A 7,631-nucleotide genomic window follows, 5' to 3' on the forward strand; every position below is an offset into this window, starting at 1 on the left:
CTTTAAAAACTTGTTAAAATCCCGTAACAGTAGTAGTAGTAATAATAATAATAATAATTTCATTATTTATCAGTACGTAACGATCGATATGTAAAATAATACATGTTTTCTATAATAATTATTATTATTTTTCTATCATTTCCCGGAAATAACAAATTCGTTTTGTTTCGAAATAAATTCTTTAAACAACATTATTATTATTATTATTATTACTATTATTATTATTTCGAGTTCGATACTTTATTAACTTCCGTTTGTTTTTTTTTTTTTTAACCTTTTTCATTTATGTATGTAACGAAAAAGGTTTCAAAATTTTATTGTTTAAAAATTTTTATAATAAAACAAAATTTTCTAAGAGTTTAAATTTATGAAATAAAATTCAAAAAAAAGTATTATTATTATTATTATTATTACTTATTAAAACTTTAAGGGGAATGCGTAGTAATGTGCGTGCGTATTTACGCACTTTTTTAAATTTTATGAAATTAATTGTAAAGTAAGTTAAAATAAAACTGGTTTTCAATCCAAAAAAAAATTAAAAAATTAAAAAGTAACCGAACCTTAACGAGAATTTTAATTTAATTAATTAATAATAATAATAATAATAATAATAAAGTTTGTTTTCATTTCCAGTAAAACTTTTTTAAATAATAAATTAATAATTATCATTATTCTTTTATTTTTTTGGTTAAAAAAAAAAAATTTCACGGAGACGTCATCATCATCATCATCTCGGAAAAAGTTTTAATATTATCGAGCGATTAATAATTTTAATAATTATTTTTACTATAAATTTTTCAACTGCTTGTGACGTAATCGAAAAAAAACAAATAATAATAATAATTATTATTATTATTATTATTTTAAAATAAAACATGAAACGTAAACGTAGTATCGTTATAATTATTTGTTTGTAAACAACACCCACGACATTTACGTCTTTATTATAATAACCCGTACAAGAAGGAAAAATGTTTAAAAGAGTTAAAATAATAATAATAATAATAATTAATATTTCCTTTCGATAATAATAATAATAATAATTGTTAATGTCATCATGTAGCGTATAATTAAGTGTATTTTTTAAAATCGAAAAAAAAACATGAATGAAATAACGGCGTGATTTCTTTCATTAAAAAAAAAAAAAAAATTATTTAATAATTACGATGTTTATATTTTCACCGGAAATTAAAGGGGATTTCCTTTCGTCAGATTTCCCCCTACCTCCTCCCCTTCCCATCCCACCACTGCCGAGAGGTTTTTAATTAAACGTGTTTGCTAAAAAAGAAAAAGAAAAAATTAATTAATTCGTTTTGCTTCTTTTTTTTTACGCGTATTTGTTTTAAAAATGGGAAAAATATTACAAATCCTGGTTACGACACTGAATTTTACAAATGATAAGGTGATAAGGACCTAAATGGCGTTTAAACTAATTAAAAAAAAAAAATCAAAGCCGAAAATAAAAAACCAAGAAAAAAAAATATGAGGAAAATTTGTCGGAAAACCTACGAGAAAAATGTAAACGTGGGTTATTTAAATACTTACGTGGGGGGAAAGGGGGCGGGGGCGGAGGAAGACAACTTAAAATCGTCATCAATTTATTTATTTATTAACGAATAGAAATAAATAAAAAAAAAAAAGTAAAAATACCTTTATTACATTTGAAAAATAAAAATAAAACAAAAAACGCATAAAAATTAAATTCAAATGAAAGTTTTATTATTATTAATAATACCGATGAATAAAATAATAATAATAATAATTATATCGTAGGTGGTTTAAATATCCCATTTGAAATGAATGAATGAATGAATGAATGAATGACGATATAATATCCGGATTGTGCAATTTACATACACACTAAAAATAAACATGAAAAAAAAAATATTTTTAAAAATAACCGTCATTTTATTTTTAAACTCAGGTGATGATTATAACGTAATAGGTCATAGCAGACGACACGAAATTTAAATTTAAATATTATTTATTTAAAAACATGACCGATATAAATTTCTTACATTTTGATAATAAAATAAAACTTGAAATAAATAAAAAATTTCTCGGAATGATTTTTTTAAACTTTATTATTCTCGTTTTTTTTTTTTTTATTAATGATAAATCAATACGGATCAATAAATTCGATCGTTATTTAAAAAAAAAAATGTCCTTTAAAAAAAATAACGATAATTGTTTTAAAATGAAAAACAAACGCGTTCGATATAATTTTCTCTCTCTCTCATTTTACCTTCAAACCAAACAAACGCACGCACAATGACATAAAATCAAGCTCAAGGTTTTTAGTTTTTTTTTTGTAGGAGAGAATTTGTTGTTTGTTTGTTTGTTAAAATTATTTTTTTAAAAGCCGGATTAATAATAATAATATATTAAAAATCGAAATCGATCGTTTGAAACAAACGACAAAAAAAAATAAATAAAAGAACCACACCCATAAAAAAAAAAGTTTAATTTAATTGAACTGATAATAATTTATCACTAAGACATTATTATTATTATTATTATTATTATTATTATTATTAATATTATTATTATTATTATTATTATTTATTTATTTATTTATAAAATTACAATTCGATATATTCGATAATTTCGATATTAGTTTCGATTTGTTTGTTTTTTTTTTTTAATAATTTTCCAAAGAGTTTTCCTCCCTCTCATCGATTTTTCTTTTGATGTTATGATAAATACGTGCGTAAATTCAACGTTTTATAAAATGATAAGAAAATTGTGAAAGAGAGAGAGAGAAAGAAAGGTAAAAAAGAAATAAAAGATGGGGACTTTTAATATCCTGTCTTTGTCAAAAAATTTTTCGTGTGATTTTTACCGGAAAAAAAAAATTGAATTGAAGGAAATTAATTATATGTTTACCAGTAATTAAAATAGTTTTAATTAGGGTTTGACATTAAATAGAAATTTCTAGAAGGTATTTCTTGAATTTTAAAAAACGGCGGGAAATTTTTTTTTTTTTCCGGAACCCTTTTCCCATTTTAATTTTTTAAACTCTTTGTGACATTGCTTGCTTTTGAAAAGAAAAAAAAAATTATTTCTAAAAAACTTATTAAATATTAATTAACGTTGCTACCGGGTATTATTTACCTTTATTATTATTATTATTATTATTATTATTATTATTATTATTATTATTATTATTATTATTATTATTATTATTATTATTATTATTATTATTATTATTATTATTATTATTATTATTATTATTATATGGAATTAATATCAAGTTTAAAAACTTTTTCTTTTTTTTTTGTTAAACAAAGCCAGTACGATCTAATTTTTTTATTTTTATAAAAACTGTTTCGTCGAAAATTTTTTTTTTTTGTTTTTGCGTGCATTTTAGGGTTACTTCCGGTTTGAAAATTTTTTTTTTTTGTAAAGCATAAAACATAATAATAATAATCGATTAAAAGAAAGAAAGAAAGAAAAGATATGTTTGGATATCATTTCTACGAATCCTTTTTTATATTTCATCGTCATTACCCTTTATTATCGTCCCATTTTTTTTTTTTACATAATCATCCAGAACTCCAGCATTCATTTATTTTTTAATATAATGATCATTATTATTATTATTATTACCAATAAATTTCAATGACCGAAATATTAATAAAATTAAAATTAAAATAAAAACGCCAAATCATTTTTTTCCCTTTTGTTAACACACACAAAGAACTATTATTATATCTGTCGAGATTTATTATTCGTTCTTTCTTTTGTTATTTATTAAATCCAATTTAAAAAATTAACGACGTAATAGTAATCGAATAATAATAATAATAATCATAATAATAATAATATGAAATTAAAAAAATTAATGGAGTCGAGAGTAAAAATTTCGAGAGTTTCAAACACACACACAATTAAAAAAATATTCTAACTATTAAAATCTTTCTTCGTTTTATTTACTCAAATTTTATTATTATTATTATTATTATTACTTTTATTATTATTATCGATGCAAATTTTTGTAAAAAAAAAAAAAATGTTATTTCTTAATCATTTTCCGAACTCGGAATAATTAATATCCGGTTTTCGTGATCAATATTCGAACGTTGATAATATAAAATATAAATAAATAAAATTTAAATGTCCCGACCGTAATTAAACCTCTTGCTATTATTATTATTATTATTATTATTATTATTAAATGGCGACGTGAGAATAACGTTTTCCTATTGGTGAAATTAACTTTTAATTATAAAACCGTTTTAAAAATATTTTTGTTACAAATGTGCACGTGTGCACGTGCGTGCTTTGTTGTTAATTAATTTAAACGACCGTTGATAAATTTGTAACTAATATAATCCGGTTGATTTAGGGAAATTTGTAAAAAAAATTTTCTTTTAGAAATTTATTTCAAAATTTATATAAAAAAGGAAAAAATATAAATTTTTTCTTTTTCCTTTGACTGATTTATTAATAGTTTCCTTTGATTGAAAATAAAATAATTATTTATTTAAATTTTAGCGTAAAGACGGTTTAAAAAAAAAATGGCGATTTCATTTTGTGCTAATTCTTTTTTTATTTTTTATTTTTTTTTTTCGGGGGGAGGAGAGGGGGAAATTTAGTTCGAGAAAACGTTAAATTATGTTGCAAACGAGTGTCTTCTGCTTGCGCGCCAAGAGTTTTTTATTATAAAAAAAAAAAAAAAATTAATTAATAATTAAAGTGTCAAATTTAAATTTGTTTTTTTTTCTTCGGGTTCTTTCTTTTACCACGTGCCATTTTTATTTTTTATCAAGTGGCACTAGAAACCGCGTGTTAACGTCATCATCATCATCATCATCATCATCGTGATAATCATCAATTACGTTAGGAGAAAAGAAAATGCGACTCATTCAGAACCAATTTAAGATTATTTATTACACAAATTAAAAAAAAAAAAAAATTCATTCCGGGAACCATTTTCTTTTCTTTTCTTTTCTTTTTCTTTCTTAGAATAATAATTTATATAATTAATTAATTTTACCACCGATTGTTTATTAATTAACGATTCGAATAAACGCATTTCGAAAATGTCGTTAGAAAAAAAAAAAAAAAAAACAAACTCACACACGCGATTGTTGCCACCATATTGCGAGACATTCGAGAAACTTTATACATTTAAATTTTATTTTTCGCTTAAAACTTTCACTTACGAACACAATAATAATAATAATGATAATAATAATAATAATAAATTTCACTTTTATTTAAAGTTCGTACGATTCGTAATTTAAAAAAAAAAAAAAATTCAATCGCGATTAAATTTTTAAATTAAAAAAATAAAATAAACGACGATGAAAATAAAATTTAATTAAGTCTAGTCTAATCTAGTCTAATTTTATTAATTATTTATGCGAAAGCTAATAAATTTTATGCTGTTTCAAACGATAAATAAATAAATAAATAAAAAATGGATCGTAAATTTTTGCAAAAGAAAGTTAAAAAAAAAAATAATGGCGAAACGAAATTTTTAATTATATAGAAATTGAAATGATAAAGCGATGATAAATAGTTTGTTTTTATTTTAACTGGAGATAACTGGAGAAAACTGGAGAAAATTTGATTTGAAAACATTTAAAAAATAAAAATAAAAATTTAATTTTTCAGTTTATCCATTAAACTTTTTTTTTTTTTTTATTGAATTTAAAATAAAAATTTTATTAATTAAGTTGAATTTAAAAAAAAATAGCTACTAATAAAAAGAATGAATATTTATTTTTAGGGCCCCCTTTTATTCCTTCTCTTCCTCCCCACAATCAAAACATTAAATTGAATTCCTATACTTTTTTTTTTAAGGCCCCTCAGGTTATTTTTATGGTTTTATCGGATTTCTTTGAAATGATTAAATTTAATTTAACAACGAATACGTTCAAATTACATTTCGGTAGGTTTTTTAGCCTACAGCACTCGACGACGTAAAAGGAAAATTTAAATTTGAATTAAATGGAAAATTTAAATAATATCCATCCGTCCCTTAAAAATTAAATTAATAATAATAATAATAATAAAAACAAAAGAAAATTTTTTTTTTTGAGTGGGAGGGGAGAAAGGGGGAAAAAGGAGGGGAGGGAAAAAGGAGGGGAGGGAAAAAGGAGGGGAGGTGTGAAAGGGGTGGAGAAAAAATTTAATTTAAAAAAAAAAGAGAAAATTTATTCGTGGAATAAAAACGTGTTCGAAGCGTTTGTCGACATGTAATGAAAACCAAAAAAAAAATTTATTTAAATTTTATCATCATCATCATCATCATTATTATTATTATTAACATTACATAATATTATTATTATATTTTACGCGTACGAGCACGATTCAGAAAGAAATGGAAAATTTTTAAAAAGAAAATTTAACGTTTTTTTTTTTTTTTTTTTAAATTTTTAAATGAATAAAATTTTCTACGACGTTGAGAAAAATTAAATTTTATTTAATTAAATAAATTTAATTAACGTCTAAAGCACGTTTTTATTTAATAATAATAATGACAATGATAATGGTAATAATGATGATAATAATAATAGTTTATAAACTTTTTTTTATTTACTTAAAAATAAAAATTAAAAATTAAAAAAAAAATGAACACGAAATTTTCATTTTTTTTTTTTTCAAAAAATTCCTTTTTGAAATTTTATTATTATTATTAATTAAATTACCTTAATTTAAAATAATAATAATAATGATGATAATAATAATAATAGTAGTTCTAGTAAAACAATAAATGAAAAAAAAATTTCATAACCTTTCGAACCTGAAATTTTTTGAAAAGATTTAAAGAACTGACGTTTAAAAGGTTGCATCTTCTCCTCACATCTAAGAAATTAAAAAAAAAGTTTTTAAATATAATTTCGACGGTTAGAAAACATTTTCCCGAAACTGTCTCCCTGCCCTCCTTCAACAAAAAAAAAATTTAATAAACCTTAAAAGGTTTCGAGAGAAAAAAAAAAACCGATACGTTTCAATCCTTTCGTTTTGGGAACGAATGAATCTCCATTTTTTTTTTCATTTTTAAATGAATCATGGATTCGTGAAAATGATGATAATAATAATAATAATAATAATAATGATAATGATAAATTTAATGCGTGCTGTCGTACAATTTCAAAAAGAAAACTTGCTTGTTATTTTTAGTTTAAAAAAAAAAACATAACAACATAGTTTTTTTTTTTTTTTTTAAGTAAATAAATAGCTTATACTGTTTCTTTTTTTTTATCATAATAACGTTATCAGGTTACAAGTTCTTATCAAATTACATTGGAATCATTTTTTTTTTTTTTTTTTTTTTTTATTTAAATGCAAAATCAGCTAAAATTTTTAAGGTCTGGCAGGTGGAATTATTATTATTATTATTATTATTATTATTATTACCAAGAATAATAAATAAAAAAAAAAAACGTCGTACGAAGATTTATTTATTATTAACAAAAAAAATATATTCATTACCGTAATTATTTATAATAAATAATAATAATAATTAAAGGAAGTAAAGAATAATAAATATTTAAAAAAAATGGAAAGGCAGAAAAAAAATTTTTTTCCTTTTTTAAATTTCCACCTTTCGTAAATTTAATTACCGATGGGGGGAAAAAAAATTAATTACCTAATTATTACTTAATTATTACTTATTA

The sequence above is a fragment of the Pediculus humanus genome, genomic scaffold, assembly GCF_000006295.1.
Source record: "Pediculus humanus corporis 1103172107560 genomic scaffold, whole genome shotgun sequence".
Lineage (NCBI taxonomy): Eukaryota > Metazoa > Arthropoda > Insecta > Psocodea > Pediculidae > Pediculus > Pediculus humanus.